This window comes from Etheostoma cragini, chromosome 17, assembly GCF_013103735.1.
Source record: "Etheostoma cragini isolate CJK2018 chromosome 17, CSU_Ecrag_1.0, whole genome shotgun sequence".
NCBI lineage: Eukaryota > Metazoa > Chordata > Actinopteri > Perciformes > Percidae > Etheostoma > Etheostoma cragini.
This window is the reverse complement of record NC_048423.1, coordinates 21,422,319-21,441,373: the sequence shown is the minus strand read 5'-3', so window position 1 is coordinate 21,441,373 and position 19,055 is coordinate 21,422,319. Positions and strand designations below refer to the sequence as shown.

The following is a 19,055-nucleotide window of genomic DNA, read 5'->3' as shown; positions in this document are numbered from 1 at the left end:
GCCAACAGCTGGCACCGTGCACGTATACTACTGGCTACCAACTGAGAGGCAAGGAGGGAGAGAGAGAGAGAGAGAGAGAGAGAGAGAGAGAGAGAGAGAGAGAGAGAGAGGGAGATGCAGCCAGGTATGAAGCTGACATGCACAAGGAGACGGAAAAAGCTGCAGTATTGAAATATGCATTGGACATGGTTTGTGTTCTCTTTAGCTACTTCTTCCCTTTTGTAAAACACACACCGTGCACAGTAGACAGACACACACATACACACACAAAATCCACTGGCAGGTCACACAGCTCACTGGTTGCCATGGCAGTAGGGGGAGGAGAGTCTATTCCCACCAGCGAAAACATTTGCAGATTTGCCTGACTGCATTATGCTTGCGTGCACGCGGGTGCGCGCACACACACACACACACACACACACACACACACACAAACACACACACACAGAGCTATAGCCACTGTTGTAGTGACTTCAACCAGGTGAGGGTTACTGCTCTCTCTTTAGTGTTTGTTTGTGCTGGCAGCAGATGTGTGGGAGCTGTGAGGGCATTTGGTACATCTTTATGGAATTTGTAAATGTAAAATTCAACATGTAGGCCTAATGCGTTCCAACTGCATTGAAAGTAGATTTTTTTTGTACGCAATAAACGCTTGGAAGTATACTAGATGAGCAACAATTTCTGATTATTTGATGTGAACTTCTTGGACATACTCGACCACCCTAAAATCCATTTAGCACAGACTGCATTGTCGGACTGAGAAGTCGATGGTAGGGCAGCGTAATATGAGTAAAATATGTAATATGTGTTAACTTTTTTGAATATCGCAATAACAATCTTCTTTGCAATAAATAAACAGATATTAAAGTGTACTCTGTTCTGCTTTTCTGCTCTTTTCAGTAAACACATTGCTTGTTGAATTTCCATTGTTCTTTTTTGAAGATGTGTTTATGGCGTAAGTTGATAATGCATTGGTATATTGACAGCTCTCTGTTTCACTTCTTGCTTGGCTGTCCGAACGCCCCGCGGCTCACTTGAAAATAGACCTGGGCTAATTCTCGCACGCTTCTGGGACGTGCCGTCGTGCAGCTGGAAGACAAAATCTCGTCCAGCAGTCTGTAGTTAGAGCAACTCTCTTAGCTGTGTTCAGTTTTTTAACAGCTCTTGCTTCCGTTCTTCATAGTGAGTTTCTACCAGTCAAGTGATGGTACTGTACGTCATGATGAATGATATATGCTGGTTACAATAAATGTATCAGTTCTCGAAAACCTTCGCCCTCAACAATACTTAAGGGCAGCATATCTATCTCAATGAACTTGCAGATCCGTTGGGTAATTTTTTCTGTTCGCTGGGCATCGCAGCTCATCCGTGCTAACGCAGCCTTGATGCTAGGTTGAGACTGAGAGCAGGATGTACAGCCACCGGTATTAACCAGGGTCGGATGCACTTTGTTTAAGTGGTACATCATTTGAGTCGTGGCCGTGTTGTACTTATTCACTTATTACTAATTATAGTAGAAAACTGCTGCTGTAACAAGGGAATTTCCTCATTGTGGGAGGAATAGTATTATAATCTAATCTAACCTAAGCTAATCTAATAAACTGAAATGCCTGCTACATGGAGCAGCAGCACAGAGTGGCAGGAGTCACGTAAAAAGAAGAGTTTACCAACAAGGTGTCAAAGCAAAAAGTAAAAAAAGTGTATGTGGCAAAATCTAATTGGGAACCTGCTAACGTTAATGAGGCAATCAGTAAAATGTTAAACTCCGGCGACCGCCTTGCAGCCGGAACACGGTGCAGCTGAGCTCCGCAGCAGAGGCTCAACCAGACAGCCCGGAGATCAAAGTAAGATCTCTGTGTCATCGTGGAAAAATCTTTTCTTGTAAAATGTCAAGTGTAAATCAGTGTTGTCACAAATTATTAACAGGTGAAAAAATGTCCTCACTATGGCATCCCTGATGATTGTCTTTGTTAATACAAAACCACAAACCGGCTGGGGTTTGACATCATTGTGATCATTGACATTTCCATTTGTGTAACTGTGAAAGATTTTTTAAATATGGCATCCAACCAGCCTCTGGACATTCATTAGTACTGTCAATCATCAGTCAAACTGGCTGCGGACACTGACCACTAGCAATCGCAGATAATAATTAACATACATACAATCAACTCACAAGCTAATTTTCATTCTTTGGTACTGTAGGTGTCTGTGAAGCTGCTGATATAATAGTAAAAAGAATTACCATATCTTATAGTCTTTCAACATAAACGTGGCCCTGGTGTCTCTACAGACCCCCAAAGTAAGAGAAATGACCTTTCATATTATATATCAATATACAGTATATATATAAAATGTTGAAAAACAAAACAATTATCAACAAAAAAAGGTCAAATGTTGAAAAAAACATGCATCAAGCCCCGAGTCAATTTTTGATTTGTCAACGGCACATTCAAATCTAATCATTCAACACGGGTTCTCGGGGGAAAGAGAACGATAACGTCATTTGTGATACGATGATGCCTGTCGCTGCCTAATGTGAGTTGAGTGCAGATGTGAGTTGTGCATGCGTCACTTTGTGACAAGTAGCCTGCAAGACGCCCACAAGAGATTTCTGTAATGTTAATACAGTTAAGACGGACCTACTTAGCCAAGTTTACTGCTGGCTACAAGTTGGCATTCAAACACAATAAAGGCTGTCAATTAAAAGTCGTTTTGAGCTAACTTTAGCCAGTTTTTTCAATGATTTTCCTCTTCTGTAATTGTTTTTAATTAGAACGCCCCTTATTAGTCGGTAGTTTATTATCTGCACTTGACCGGAGCTCAACTCATCGGGTTTGACACGTTATGCCGTAAACCGCTTCAATCGGAAATCTGTACTTGACTCGCATCGGGCAGTGACAATGCCCAAACGGGCAAGTGGGTTGTTATATTTACTTGTCCGACGTTAGGGCTGCACGATTATAGCCAAAACAATAATCAAGATTATTTTGATCAATATAGAGATCACGATTAATTATCACGATTATTTGTTGATTTTAACCAAAACAAATTTTACAGTCACATAGGCTATTTATAACTGCTTTCATATCTATCTGTGCTACATTCCTCTTATGTTGAAGTTGTATGTTGTACAATATACATACAGCTGAAACACATGTTATCTATTATTATAAATTATCTAAAATAGATAGCCTAGGATATATATAATTCTTTTTTTAAATGTATCTCTGTGAAAGCTCCTTTCCTTGTTTTCAACAATAACTGATTAAAATAGCTAGGGAGATGGGAAGTGCTATGGCCGCTACTGACTAATTATGAATGGGTCCAGCAGCGCCGTCTCACACGCTATTACTTTATGATCTGAAGTTTGTTACATTCAATAAATTCTTCTGTGTTTTTTGCCGTGGCCGTCGCAATAGCAGAATTACCAGCGGAAACACTGGTATAAATACAGGTTTGCCTCTCATGCTTAACAATATACAGCTGCGTTGATAACAATTTAAACTGTGGAAAAATGTCAGAAGTGTGGACCGGTGCCGTTGCCGCTCTGTCTCTGTTGTTGGGAACCGTAAGTGAGGGAATGGGGGCGAGGCTGGTGCCACCTAGGGGAAAAATGTTAGTCGCACCCTAGAGCCCTGTGAGCTAAAAGACACTAACTAGCACCCTAGAGCCCTGTGAGCACACAGACACTAACTAGCACCCTAGAGCCCTGTGAGCTAACAGACACTAACTGGCATGCTAGAGCCTTGTGAGCTAACAGACACTAGCTAGCACCGACTAGCACTGGTCACTGCTGTTGTCGGAACAACAACTGTAGTAAACTGGTAAACCTTGTGACCAACAAATACCCATGCTATCTGTTGTAAAATTTTCCTCAATTTACTCTGTGACTGTCTTACATCTACAAACTAAGCTGCGCGATGCAGGGAAACACTCTGACTGGCACATGATCAGACAATGATTTACGGAGCGGTGGATGGGCTTTGCAAAAAAACCTGGAGCCTTCTATTAACTGAATGACACATTTTAAATATCGCTCAATTATGCAAATTTGATCGTGGTAAGCTAACATTGTGATTTGATTCAAATTTGATTAATTGTGCAGCCCTATCCGACGTGGTGTTTTACTTACAACAAGTATGTAAGGGATAATGTACAGGCTCCCTCTACATTATCCCTCTTATTACATTGCTTATTGCACTACTTATAATTAATTGACCTAATTTTTATCACCTGTTCGGAAACCAGAAAGTTTGAGTTTGATAGTTCGGAGTTATTCAAATCAAAGTTCAGATGCAGAGGTTGCCTAAACAACTTCATTGATAAAAAAATGGTCCACCATGGCAACGGTCTGTTATACTTAGCAACATTCTGATACAGATGTAAAGAAGATTACACCGTACAAAGTATTACACAATGTCGGAGAAAGGTCAGCAACATAACGCCACCAGCAAGACTCAGTCCTTGATAACCGCAGCATTTTTGAAAGGGACAACAATCTCAAGCGCCAAAACTAGAGGGATTATTATCAAGATAATGGGAGTTTCTCTCTACCCAAAACCTACGTTGTGGCCACAAATTCATGAGCTACTAGGCTTGTGTGAGTATGCTTAGCCTTTACGGCACAGTGGATTGACAGAGATTTTAAAGTATTAAAGCAGTCTTACAGTGTTCCAAGGACAAAATATTAGCATTTTGTTTCTTTTGTAATGGCTTTTAAATTTAATTTATGTTTAACAAAACATTTTTTTTAAATATTGAAAGATTATTTTCATTGAGTAAGTAACGTTAGTTGTTTGGCAAAAAATTGCCAATTTAGTTTTCCTTGATAATCTTTTCCATTGCTGTCCAAGACTTGGGATTACTTTTCGCTAGTGGGATTCTTTAACAGGAAATGAAGTAACAGAGATCAACCACGCCCCCCCCCCCCCCCCCCCCCCCCCCCCCCCCCCCCCCCCCCCCCCCCCCCCCCCCCCCCCCCCCCCCCATCCTCCATCCTCCATCCCTAAAACACACACACACACACACACACACACACACACACACACACACACAGCTAACCCGCAGTCTCTGACATGCCTAGTGAGCTTTCTTGGAGTGGCAGATGGCTTGGTAAACACACTCATTTAATCACACACACATACAAACACACTCACAAGGGGGTGAACATAATCATCCCCACATCAGCACACAAGCTTCATTCCCAACATGGAGCTGGCTTCACCCCCCTCTCCTGCCTTCACACACAGACTATTTTAAGGGCTGGATCCCCAGGGCTCCAAACACATGATGGGGATGGTCGGCCTGCCTGCCTTTCCCAACCTGTTGGTTCTCCTGCCCTTCAAAGCAACAAAGGCCACAAAACATCTTGCCTGGATCAGGAAAAGGCCATCAAGTCTAAATGAATCTAATTGCCCAGGTTTCTTTATTTAAAAAATGTAGCTGTAGCTGTGTCTTCAGAAAAAATTTTAAGGAGCCCGGATAGCTCAGTAGGTAGAGCGGACACCCATATATAGAGGTTAAGTCCTTGATGCAGCGGGCCCGGGTTCCACTCCAAACTGCTGCATGTCATTCCCCCTCTCTCTCTCCCCTTTTCTTTCTTTGGTTGTCTAAAAGGCCTTAAAATGCTCCAAAAAAAATCCTTAAAGGGGTGATAGAATATAAAACCAATTTTACCTTGTCATAGTTGAAAAATGAGTTTGGAGGGTAAATAGTACATACAACCCTAAAACCCACAGACATCTTTGTCCTGAAAATCTCCCAATTTGAAACTGCCTCTGAAAACGGGAAGATCTCAACAAAGCTAATAGTTTACATCTACTATGTGGCTCCTCCTTATGTGGCTCTGGTCTCTAGTCTTTGTTATGGCCCAACATTTGATTAGGCTACACCACTGACCTGAGATCAGCTAGTCTTCTGAATCTAGGTGGAATGTTTTACATTGTGCGTCTGCTATTTCATTACTGCATAAAAAGGTCTCAGAAGTGAATTTTATTTCTGAGACTTTTGACTATGTAGAGGTCAGATACGTGGCATTTTTTATGAAACTTCATGGCTAATTGCAAATTTTGTCCAACTGTGTGTCGGAGTTTAGGCCCACTGTCATGGCAGGTAGCATGCGGCACTCCATACCCGCGCAAAGTCACCGTTTCTGGGTTACTGGACTACCAAACGCTGCAGTCCTGTTGGAGCCCCAGGGCATGCAGCTTGCTGTTCTCCCTCCCCTCTTCCTGCTAAATGGCCGGGGATAGTGAGGTCAGCAAGCTTGTTACGAACGTAATCTCTTACCACAGGTTCCAGTTAATCTTATAATGGACATGTGTGTTGAGTTATTTAAACAAACAATCAGGGAAATAAACGCCTCTTGTCCGCAAGTTTCATTGATAGTGCCTGCGGTAAGCTGGATGGAGCTCTAACAATGACAGTTAGTTAGCCTCCTCCAAACGAGATCACTAAAATTTACAAAAATGCATTAAATTGAAATCTGACAAAAATGTTAGCTAAGCTTTGTGATAAAAGTGCCCTGACAAAATTCAAACTATAAATATACTATATGTATGCCGAAAGTGTAGCTAGCTGGCCGCAATCTTTTCCAATAGGATTGAATGGGACACTATACAGTATAGCAGCTAATGAGATCTCTCAAATTCACAAGAATGCATTAAATTGAAATCAGACAACATTTTTAGCTTTGTAAGACCTTAGTGTAGCTGTGATATTTGTGCCTTGACAAAATTTAAACTGTAAATATACTATAGTTATTTCGGCAGCCAGCAGCAGGCCAGCTCTGCGCATCCCAGAGCCCTGGTAGTCCAATAATCCAGAAACAGTGACTTTGCCCTGGGTATGGACTTTTCAGGTAATTGACCAGCTCCTCCCGTGTAGTTCTGGGCTGATATCTTACCTTTCTTAGGATCATTGAGACCCCACGAGGTGAGATCTTGCATGGAGCCCCAGTCCGAAGGGGATTGACAGTCATGTTTAGCTTCTTCCATTTTCTAATGATTGCTCCAACAGCGGACCAAGCTTCATGGCAATTTCCCCATAGCCCTTTCCAGCCTTGTGGAGGTGTACAATTTTGTCTCTAGTGTCTTTGGACAGCTCTTTGGTCTTGGTCATGTTAGTAGTTGGATTCTTACTGATTGTATGGGGTGTACAGGTGTCTTTATCTAGCTAACGACTTCAAACAGGTGCTTATATAATTTAGGATAATAAATGGAGTGAAGGTGGAGATTTTGAAGGCAGACTTATAGGTCTTACAGGTCTGAGGGTCAGAATTGTAGCTGATAGACAGGTGTTCAAATACTTATTTGCAGCTGTATCATACAAACAAATAGTTAAAAAATCATACATTGGGATTTCTGGATTTTTTCTTTTAGATTATGTCTCTCACAGTGGACATGCACCTACAATGATAATTTCTGACCCCTCCGTGATTTCTAAGTGGGAGAACTTGCAAAATAGCAGGGTGTTCAAATAATTATTTTGATATAATTATTTATTGTGACTCACGGTGTGGGCCGCGTGTCCGCGCTATTCTCCTTCATGCACTCACAGTCACACCTGACAGACGACCTTTTGTACAAAACTAAAGTAACGAGCCAGTTTGTAAAATGTAAGGAGTAGAAAGTGCAGATATTCGTGTTAAGATGTAAGGAGTAAAGGTTAAAAATCGCCCCAAAAAAGTAGTTATGTAAAGTAAAAATATCTGAAAAATCTACCTGAGTACAGTAACGAAGTATTTGTACTTTATTACTTCCCATCTCTGCACCTTGGAATACGGAACCTGCACAGTCTGTGGCGGATGAACTTTGTGACTTACTTTGTGATCTTATCGAGCTCAAAACGATGTGGAAGAAAACGGACAGTTTGTTGTTAACACATATTATAATGTCAGAAAAGCCCTGGTTAGATGACTCTATTCCTAACTGTTACAAGTTTTGTTTCCACTCCAGCTCATCAATCTGCTAAGGGGTGGTGTTCTTCCAAGCCCAAAAAATTGCCTGTTTCCAGTCAAGCTGACCCCTCGCCTGTCTTCAGCTCAGCTGCCTTGTTGCCTGACTTAAGTCCAGCTGACCCTTTGCCTGCTCGGCCTCCAGAGGGGATTCGCCTTTGCAGACGGCCTCCAGAGGAGATTCACCTTTGCAGACGTCCTTCAGAGGGGCTTTGCCTTCACCGCCGGCCACCTCAGAGCCCTCGACATCCTGCCCGGCTGCTGAGGGGCTTTACCTTCGCCAACGGCCGCCTCAGAGCCTTTGATGTCCTGTGTGGCCACTGGAGGGATTCCACCTTTGCCGTTCTGCTCATCCTCCAGAGGGGTTCCACCTTTGCCATTCGGCTCGGCCTCCAGATGGACTCCGTCTTTGCCGGCCTGTTTGGCTGCCAAAGGTGTCTGTCTTTGCTGCTGCCGCAGCACCCCAGCTCCCATAAGCCCCTATGTCGCCAGTTCCCTAGGCCCCACTGTTCTCGGTTCCCTTGCCCTGTTAACTCTAGTTCCTCCCTTCACCCTCCGGGGTTGCTTTCTTTTTGTTGTTGTAGGTTTTCATTAAATCCTCATTACTATGCTCCGTTTCTGCCTCTGCCTCTGCCATTCACAAACTTTGCATAACAACTACACTCTATTCAAACTCTGTTGATGATTTTGCTCCAAAACTTCAAATCTTATTGATTCACTTGCCCCCAGCTAAACTCAGTGTCAAGTGGTCAGGGGTCAATGGTGGGGGAAACACTGTGTTGGCACACTGATGCTGATGAGATTTACTGCTTAGGTATTTAAATTGGGTAATGAAGTTTGAATGACGAGGCAATTTTTTTGATACTTTAGAGGCAATTAAGTCGGTGCCTAAAAAGCCCTAGACCGATTATAGAATTTATAAATTTAACACTGGTTGTCAAAGGTATTAATTAAAACAGTGTTTTAATTTGTCTTTCCACTGGCTGCAAAGCTAAAGGTTGGTGACCATTTATCCAAACTTTGATCGAAAGCATAATATCATGATAGCTAATACAAAAAATAAAATAAAATTGGACATAGAATTTTAGGATTTACTATTTGACTATTCAGACTAAATTAGGATCTTTCTATTAATTTGAGAAACCCCCTGTTGTTTTTTCTATGTCCCTTTGCTAGCAGCCGTGTTTTAAATTAAAAGCTAACAATAATATCAGCATGCTAACATCCACACAATGACAAAGGCTGTGTCCTTAATTTCTCTCTATTGATTCATTAACTACTCCCTATTTAACAGACGCTAAGTTTACTCTATAGTGAACAATACATAGAGATTTAAAAAATCAAGTTACCTCCCTATTACTGAAAGGCATTGAATAGTGTCAGAAATCCAGTTACTCCAAAATAGTCTCAGGAATCTCCAAAAAGACTCTCACTCTGCCTTAAAGTCTCATTTTGCCTTGTGTGCAGTAATGGAAAAGGGAAAATGGTCCCATTAAGTAGATAATTAGTTGCACGCAGTATACATGCTGTTTATCCCGCTGTGCTGTGAGTCAAGGCAGAGCTCTCTCATGTGTTCTTTAAAGAACTAACAAAGCACTTGAATTTTGAGAAAACTACAGCTGGAGACAACACTGACTGGGATGTGAAACAAACAACATGCTATAGCTTATATGGAGGTGGTATGATGTTGCTGCATTGGACTTAGTGAAAGCTGTTACGTTAACTCTTTGACATTGGAGTAATGCATGAGAAAGCTGATTGAGGATCCAAAATAGAAAAGGGTTCATCCTCAGGAGAGGGTGAAAATGTTCTGTAACTTTAATGGCAATGTCATCGGATGTTGGTATTTGTTAGGTAAAAGGGAAAATGTGGGCCCGATGGCGGTGCTATAGAAAACGTCACCAGAAACATTGGGACTGATCCTCTGTTGGGGTTCCATGGATAATTGACCAGAACTTTTTGAGATACCTTTTTATAGACAGGTGTTGCTCAAACTAACCTTTACAGAGTGAAGTGTCCAGAGCAGTTTTAATTTCATCAGTTACCCAACAAATAAAAACCATGTGAAACCATGTGAAAGACAAATGGGCAAATAAATATTACTATTTGAAAAGTCTTATACAACAACCTTTATGCATCTGTGGAATCACACAAACTATTTTTTCAGAAGTTCATTGAGCTGCTTAACCTGTTGCACTAAAAAGTATAATTTTGCCTTTCAGTAATGTAAGCTACCAGTTCTTGGAAGAAAGAAAGTCTCTATAGCAGAGGTGTCAAACTCAATTTCCCTAAGGGCCACACTGGAAAATGAGAATTACATCTAGGGCCAGACGTTTATTGACATAAACTATAAATATTTTTTATTTTATTGAAATTTCTTTTTTCTTTTTTCATGCATGTACAATATATTTTCACTTACAGTTCAATGTTTCACAGCCTCATGATGGAAACTCACTGCTTCTGTGAGAATTTCTCAAAGAGAGTCTCGATGTCGACAAATCTTGCTAAACTCTGCTTTGAGAATCGCGTAAATACAGTTTTAAAAACTGTTTTCCATCTTTTTGGTTTGGCACACAACCATGCAAGCAAAGATTTATTGTGAACATAAAGTGATATCCGGGCCGGATCAAAACTAGCGAGGGGCCGAATTTGGCTAGTGGATTTTGAGTTTAACAAATGTGCTCTACGGTTATTAAAGCCACTAAAGGTTCTACTAGATGCAATACAAAGCAATACGATGTAGAAAATATATTTGTGTAGAAGCCTTAGAGTCATGGCTGACCTTGGCCCTCTGCTCTTCCTGACCGTGAGAATGCCATCTGGTTTGACAAGTTGAAAAGGGTGTACCAGAACACTGGGAAAATAATTTGAGCTTAGGAAAAGACTCTTAGATCAGGGAGGATCAGAGAATCAAGGAAGCTGTGTTTTAATAAGTAAAAAGGTAAGGTACAGAGTGACCTCGACTCCACCGGTCCTGGATTGGCAGAAGATAACGAACAAACCGTCTTCATGGGCCTGGGAGTGGGGGAGCAGGTATTTTGCGCAACCTTGCTTTCACAATGGGATGAGAAACCAAGATGCCTGGACTACATCCAACTCATAACAACACAACACAGGGTTGGGAAGAAAGCTTGCTGGAGAGGATAAGTAGTGAGGATTTTGAGTTAGTCAGGACCAGTTCCTGAAAAGACTGTTGGTAGGGTGAGGGAGAAGCAGAACTGTGTCCATATGCTTACGCTGTTATATTCTTGCAATATCATTCACTAAAGATTTTATATAACTTATCTGAGCGTAATCTGTGTATTGATTTCCATTTAAACAAACACAAACTTAAAGGAGCAGTCTTTGAGATGGACCAAATTAAGAGTCGTAGAATCTGGGCCAGACCAGGTCAACGGTCCCATTTCATATTAAAACCTTCAACGACAACAGGGATAAACCAAAAAAACAGGCAAATGCATTGAAGGGATTTGCTATTTGCTAAAGAAATATTTTAGTTACTGCCGGTCGCAAGCTAAACCCAGAGAGTATGTTAGTGAAGAAACTGCAGAACTAACACACCAAATAGGGGGCACTGACAACTTACTTTTAACACTCTAAAATGTTTTTCTTTTTTAAAATCTAAGGGATCTAAAGTATATCAAGATTGTTTGCTTATGTTATATGTTACATAAAACTATTTACAATTGGCTAATATACGTATGGTTGACACATTTTCTCCCTAATATTGATATCACTATTGGCCTCACAAATCCAATATATGTCAAGCTATTCTACAAATATGTTTGACTGAGTGGATTATCCTGGTTGGTCTTGCATTGCCAGTCCGCACTGTGGAGTAAAGTCTGGCTAGTCCACACAATATTCCTGGATTGGAGAAAAACATGCTCTGGTTTTTTGGCATTTCTTTAAACCAATCACAATTATCTTGGGCGCCGCTAAGCACCAAACAGAGCAACGGGGCCGCTGCAATGTAACCTTGGTAAGGATCTTGTTTTGTAGGAATGTGTGTGTTCAAAGTTGTTTTAGTTGTGCAACAAAAAACTCAGATTGGACAGGTAGTCCAGCTAGCTGTCTGGATTTACCCTGCAGAGATCTGCGGAGCAGTTAACATAGTCCTCATTAGTCCACCAGAGTTTAAAATGGCAACACAAAGAAAGCGGAAGGTGACGGCCATCTGGCCAAAGTGAGGGACATCCAGCGGAATTCAGGGTGGCAACGGAGCAATCCCTGAAATGAAACGTTGTTGTTATATTATAGACTAATCCTGATGAAATAAAGTGAATAGAATCCCTAGGAAGAAATTATTGTAAGAACGTGCACATAATTAGTTTTACAAACCCTAGTCAAAAATACAAATTTGAGGATTTTTTTGTTGTTGTCAAAAGTGAAAGTAAACTGAAGTGTGTCACGACATCTGAACTGCCCAGACAATCCATGATGGTTTTTATTCTAACACTACTCAGTGTGAAGAGAAAAAAAGAGCAATAGAGCATTGCCCTTTAAACGATGCCCCATGTGTGCAACTGTAGTATAATCAGACTGTAACAAATCATTTTGTATGGTTAATTAAAACTTGATAGACAGGAATGTGATCTATAAAGTGTATCTGATAAAGCAGGTCAAGGGTCTGCTGGACCACCATCACTGCAGACATCCAAATCTATCTGTGCTGCTGCTTATAATGGAGCAAGATTGAATTAGATGAGATAGATATGAGTCATGGAGGACCACACACACACTGACACACACACACACACTAATGAGGCAGAGGTTGTAGTTTGTTGCGGTGCATGAACAGGGAGGAGAAAGCCGGCAATTGTAAACACGATTATCTCTAATCCATCACACTCCCCTGTTATAATGTGTATAATGTGTAATCATAGCTGAATGTGTGTGTGTGATAGTGAAGGGAAGTGGACATAGTGCTTACATGTGTGTGTTGGTATTTGACCTTAGAGGAATGGAAAATGAAAAAATAAAGTGGCAGCCATACCAGACATAAGCTGGAAAAAAACAATGTCTGCAGAGTTGTTTGCCTCACATACATATCTTTGTGTGTTTGTACCATAGACTGTAAAAAAATAAATACAATAATAATGGACATAGCATTGTTGTTGTTATAGAAAGTAGTGGAGGTTGTGAAGAGGGAGCTTGTAAATGATTAAAAACTTAGAAGAGGAAAAAGTTAAAAGGACAAGAAGGACAAGAAGGCTGCCACTCTCGAGGATGCCGGAAGTTACGAATTACCATTAAATCAAAAATAAAATGTCCTCTTATGTGGGAAATAAGAATGTAATCCGTTTCAACTTCACCCCTCAAAGAAGCAGAATCAAAATCGATAAGAACCGGAATCGTCATAAAGAATAGGGATTGTCATCAGAATTGTTAAACTCAAAACAATGCCCAACCCTACTAATATTAGACTGAAATGTATGAACAAGGATAATAAGAGGCCAAAAACAAATGGTAATAATAGGGAAACATTTATATATAGTACATCTCATCTGACCAATTGGTGATAATGGACAATTAACATATCATTTGCATCTTACCTCATGATGCACATGTATCTCCCACTAACATAATTTTATATTAAGCTGAATCCAGATCAGAACAAATCATTTGAAGATGTGCATACTTGACGGAGCCTCGCAGACCCCAGCTGGCCTGAGCCAACAGCAGAAGGAACAACGTTATTTTGGGCAATTTGCTGCCACGTGTCAAAAGCCCCATTGTTGCATATTTGCAGAGGGGCTGTCAAGCAAACGCCACTACAAATAGGACTAGCTAACTAGCACATTTTTTTACCCAACAGAGGCACCCGCAGCCCATTCCAGCAAATACCGTACTCCCTTATTCCCCAAAAGTACACTCCTTATCTCTATAAGAAAGGAAAAGACTGCACACTGACAAAAATATTCATAAAATCTCCACTTTAGACTTTTTCTTTGGCGGGAGGGTGAAATAACTTTACTTTTTGTTCTCTAATTCAACCTGAAACAAACATTATTCAAGAGGGACTAATCTTTATTACAAGACATGTAACACATGACATGACAATCAAATTTGCATGATTGGGCAATTTTTTAAAATGCTTTACATGACCCATTTCTTCTGTAAAGCCATGCCTGTGTTTGGATCTCTCCTCTTACTCTCCGCAGCCCCGCCCCCATACACTCACACACGGCTCCCCGTAACATGAAGAGACAGAGCGGCGACAGCGCCAATACACACTTTGGACATTTGTCCACAGTTTAAATTATTATTAACACAGTTGTATATTGTAAAGCATGAGTGCAAAACCTGTATTCGTACCAGGGTTTCCGCTGGTAACTCTGCTATCGCCGCCGCCACGGCAAAACACAAAAGAAGTTATTGAATGCAACTAACTTCAGTTCGTAGAGTAGTAGTGTGTGAGACGGACCCTGCTGGACCTGGGCAAGAGATAGGACCCATGGCCAGAATATCATAGTTCATAAAAATGCAGCTCAGCAACGATACAGACATTTCACGTGTGTAACTCCGCTGACCCGCCATTCGACCCGTGCTGGACCCATTCATAATGAGTTAGATGTCACTCTGTGAGTACGCTTCAGTCTATTGCACTCATCTTCTCTCTCTCTATTTCGTTTAATCAGTCCGATATTGTTGTTGAAACAATTGAAGGAGCTTTCTCAGAGATTTTTGTTGTTGTAATATATACTAGGCGCAGATAATTTTAATTTACATGTTTTGCAGCTGTATATTATCAAACAGGTAAAGAAACCCTGTCTTTGAATTTTATTTTAATCCTAATCTGTTTTAATAAAGCTTGTGAAAAGTGGCAGCTGACTTAAAACTGAAAGTTTAGCCAGAGTTTGGAGGATTTGATGCAAGGGAGTGTGGCAAACTGGTTTAACCAAGGCCAAAATGGAAGAAGGTCAAATTCCTGGTGTTGGCCATGTGAAGGGGGGGGGGCAGCTTTAAGACTTTGATCCATGAAATGTCAGGTCTCAGTTCAGGGATGCACTTTTAAACAGCAGTACTTTCTATTTTGCTTAATTGTGTTAGTTTTGCAGCTCAGTGAAGCACTTTAAACCATTCTTTTTAAAATATCTTTTTATATATAGTATAATTGTGCTTAAAAAAAAAGAAGGATTCACCCACACCTTCATCTAGTTTAAAATCATTTATGTTATATATATATATGAATGTAAATGGAGCATGATAAAAAGGTGACCTTGAAATTGTGGCGTTAGCGACAACCCAAGGAAAGATCTGGTTGCACCTAAATAAAAATGTTAGGCGCACCAGTGCAACCAAGGCAACAAGTTAGTGTGGAGCCCTTGCTCGTAGCTTTCGAGGCTGACTGTTGTATGTCCCACTGTTGGAATCCTCTACAGTGAAAATACAGTCACACTACAATGGTTAGGTTTTTAAAAATCATTTTAGCCTTGTTAATCTACTTATAGCTAACGCTAACTGCTGTGTAAGGTTTTATTAGTGTTTATTAGTGTGACATACAGCGATGTTTCTGTTGCCTCTAATGTCTGTTTTGGAGCATCAGAGAGCAACGCAGACATTTAAGAGGCACCGTAATGAGGTACCAAAATCCCTATGGATATTTTGTCTGGTTAGATAACAGGCATACAGCATACAATTTCAACATAAGAGGAATGTTGCACAATATGGATGTGAAAGCAGTTATAAATAGCCTATGTGACAATAAAATTTGTTTTGGTTAAAATCAACAAATAATCGTGATAATTAATCGTTATCTCAATATTGATCAAAATAATCATGATAATCAGTTTGGTCATAATCGTGCAGCCCTACTAGCAAGGAAGTTAAACAAATGAAACAAATACAATTAACTATTGATAATATGATGATATGACCTGATTTTGTCATATAACTGAATGCTAATAACAACATACATCAAGTAATGGAATTGTTATCACTGTTGGACTGTGGACTGTTATCATTTACATTTGACTTTATTACTTTATGTAATCGTGTGTTTTGTTGAAGAATATTGTGAGTTGGGTTTAATTTGAGCGATAGATAGAAAGAAAAACACAAAGAAAAAGCAGGAGACAGCGAGTGCTTCAGGGGGACAAGAGAGCAGATGATAATGGAACAAGAGGGGGGGGGGGTAGAAAGAACATTTGTAAAGGCCCCTATTAGTGCAGCTAAACAGGAATAATTCCTATTCAGATCATTAGCGTTTCAGGAGACAAAGTGTAATTACACAGAAACTGGCTATAAACTATGAGTAAAATTCAGACTGTCAGATTGCAGAATGTGATGTCTGTGCAGCCCAAACTGCAGGCAGGAGGAGCATGTGTGCATGCAGACATTAGATGGGGGCGGTGTGTTTACAATGAGATCAAGAGAATGCTTGGCAGGACGTCAGCCTTGTAAAACCCCGGGATTCCACATGGAAAACACTAACACACTCTGTGCCATGGGGAAAACACATACACATGCACACACATGCACAGAGACACACACACACACACACACGTCCCAGAAAAAGCAAACATTTGACATGAGCTCTTTTGGTACACACTGAGGAAGAGACTAGCAGACACTCAGGGATAAAAGCCCAGTGATGCTGGCAGCGTTCAGTCTAAAGGAGCACAGAGAGGATTTCTACCTGGGAGAAGTTTGTGATTTTCATCAGCTTTCATTTTAATGTCAACATCCCCCTCACTTTCTCTCTCTTCCTCTCTCTGTTTGTCTTTTGCTTTTTACCAGAGGGAGTGCTGTTCATTTTTCATCTTCAGTTCAGCTTTTTTTAAGCCAGCTCTCCTGAGAAAAACATTTGTAAGTGTGTGAGTGTGTGCGTGAGTGCATGTGTTTGCGAGTGTGTGTGTGTGTGTGTGTGTGTGTGTGTGTGTGTGTGTGTGTCAGTGATGGAGTCCTGGACTCTGACTTAAGTCTCTATTCTCTGGACTTGTTATTTGACTTGGACTCTTGGAGTGATGACTTGTACTTGGACTCAGACTCGAGGATATATAAAATCCGACTTGAGCATTCATAACAAAGGATTCAGACGTTGGATGAAGTTTCTGACTAAAGTAAAAGATGTAAAAGATGTTACACTTTTCCTGTTTTTATGCTAAGACCGGCCGGGAAGCAGCTGAGGAGACGTTCCATCCGGGGCTGATGTTCTTTTGGGGGTAACACTCCTTACTTCACCGACTGTATTACCAAAAGATGAAGCCACATGTCCTTAAAAGCTTATTGTTTTTGTTTACTTACTTTACATTGTCTTAGGGATCTCTTTTTTCTCTCGCTGTTCCCTCAAAGCCACACATATGCTTCTTAGTCAGACAGCTCGCTTGCGCTCCTTGTTTGACGACACATTTACTGACGTCACTCACCTAACGCTGCATTCTCGCTCTTACTTTCACTACACTCCTAACAAAGAAATTGATACGGAGCTATGCAACTGTTGTGCATGATTCGTGGGCTCCTACTACATGGAAAATGCAGAGAGATGCGCCCCAGATCGTGACGTTTTCCTACAAAGATTTTACAACCAATGCTGAAAAGAGCAAAGCTAAATGTTGTTTGGAAAAAGTCAGTAAATAAACTCCCTTTTCAATCGTCACAGTGGTGTCATTTTTTGTTTAATTTTAGTTTAGACTCTCTTTTATTAGTACAGTAGCCCTTTAAATGTGACAGAGTGAAATAGAATGTATATATAGAGTATGAATAGAGTCTTGGAATTCAACACAGACCCAACCTAGACTGGGGACTTGGACTTGGACTTGGACTTGGACTCAAACACTAGGGACTCATGACTCGACAGTTGATGTGTATGTATGTGTAATTGTGTAGGGAGGTGGACATAGTGCTTCCTGTGAAAACCTGATATTTCTATCATCCAGAACCCTAACAACTCTTCCTAACATACAGCAAGCAATTGTATTGTGGCAGATTTAATGCCAAAAATTGCCCAGATATACTAGGAGCAATTGCGCATTGCAAGAAGGGGATAAGATGAGTAGCCTAATTAAAGTAGTAAAGGTAGATATAACGTAACGTTTTCTCTTATTATTACAACCCCAGAGCCTTTTAGTCAACATTGCTCTTCACAATCCCTAAGAAAGCCTGTCAACATTGCCTTTCACTGCTGCATGTTCCTCCGAAACTCCGCTCGGTTGGCACTTTACTATTGCTTTTCTAACAAGCTGCTAACAGTTGCTAAAATTATTTAATAAGTTGAAGTGCAGTTTTCGATTCTTACCAATGAGGAAGTGCATGAAACTTTGCAAAAATAGACCCACACTAAGCTCTGCATGGTGATGATGCACGGATCAAATGAGGACATCTTTATTGAGAAACACTGAAACAATCTGATGGTGGCTCATTTGCTCATTCGCATTGTCCAGTTAGGTTAAGGTGTAACCCTTCCAATTGTATAGCCACTACTACTTTGTGAAGGATGAAGTCATAAAATAAGACTCAACAAGTTACAAGACTTACAGTCTATAGTCATGCTATCAGGCAGCAGGTCTGTTGCTAGCACAGCATATAATTTTAATCTTTAACTTTGCCAAACCCCATATCTAACTAGTGCTTACACAAAGAGTAGATAATAAAATAATAAACAGTTCTGATAATCAATTATTAATTTTAACATGTACAGGTTTTAGCTACTTTGACATTGATGATGGGCATTTGTCGTTGTGTCTCCACATTTTATAGACTAAAAATGTAATAATTAATAAAAATATTAATTGAAACATTTTTCAACCATTAAAATAATGATTTTCTGCAGCCCTAGATCTTACTCTAAAAGACTACTTCAAAGAAATATGGACCTTGAACATGTTGAACTTTCTGTACATACATTGTACATTCATTGCTAGAAACTGTAAAGTGATATACAGCGAGCTCCCCTCCTTTGCTAAATCCATTCAACACCACAGAGTAGTAGGCAACTCAACATCATAATGACAACACAAATGGTCCCAGTACACTTCACTGGGGAATACGCAAGAATAGTTTTTTATATTATATGCTCCAGAAAAGTGAATTGCCTTGGTTGTGTACCAAGGCAAATGTACAAATACATTTAACAGGATTGTACAATATTATTTAT

At 40.4% G+C, this 19,055-nt stretch overlaps 1 protein-coding gene and 2 long non-coding RNA genes across 4 annotated transcripts in view; 1 reads left to right on the top strand and 2 right to left on the bottom strand.

The window, feature by feature from the left end:
* slc24a3 (solute carrier family 24 member 3) overlaps window positions 1–19,055 on the bottom strand; it is a 128,088-nt gene that overhangs the window by 57,300 nt on the left and 51,733 nt on the right. The window lies entirely within an intron of this gene.
* LOC117960969 lies at window positions 1,173–8,370 on the bottom strand. Its single transcript, XR_004660271.1, has 3 exons — window positions 8,360–8,370; window positions 3,735–3,741; window positions 1,173–1,497 (listed from the first exon to the last, which is right to left on the bottom strand). It is a non-coding gene; the product is annotated as an uncharacterized LOC117960969 (long non-coding RNA).
* Window positions 6,024–19,055, top strand: part of LOC117960975 — a 20,171-nt gene continuing 7,139 nt past the window's right edge. Inside the window, exon 1 of the long non-coding RNA XR_004660277.1 lies at window positions 6,024–6,091. This is a non-coding gene — a long non-coding RNA (uncharacterized LOC117960975). The remainder of the gene's footprint in view (window positions 6,092–19,055) is intronic.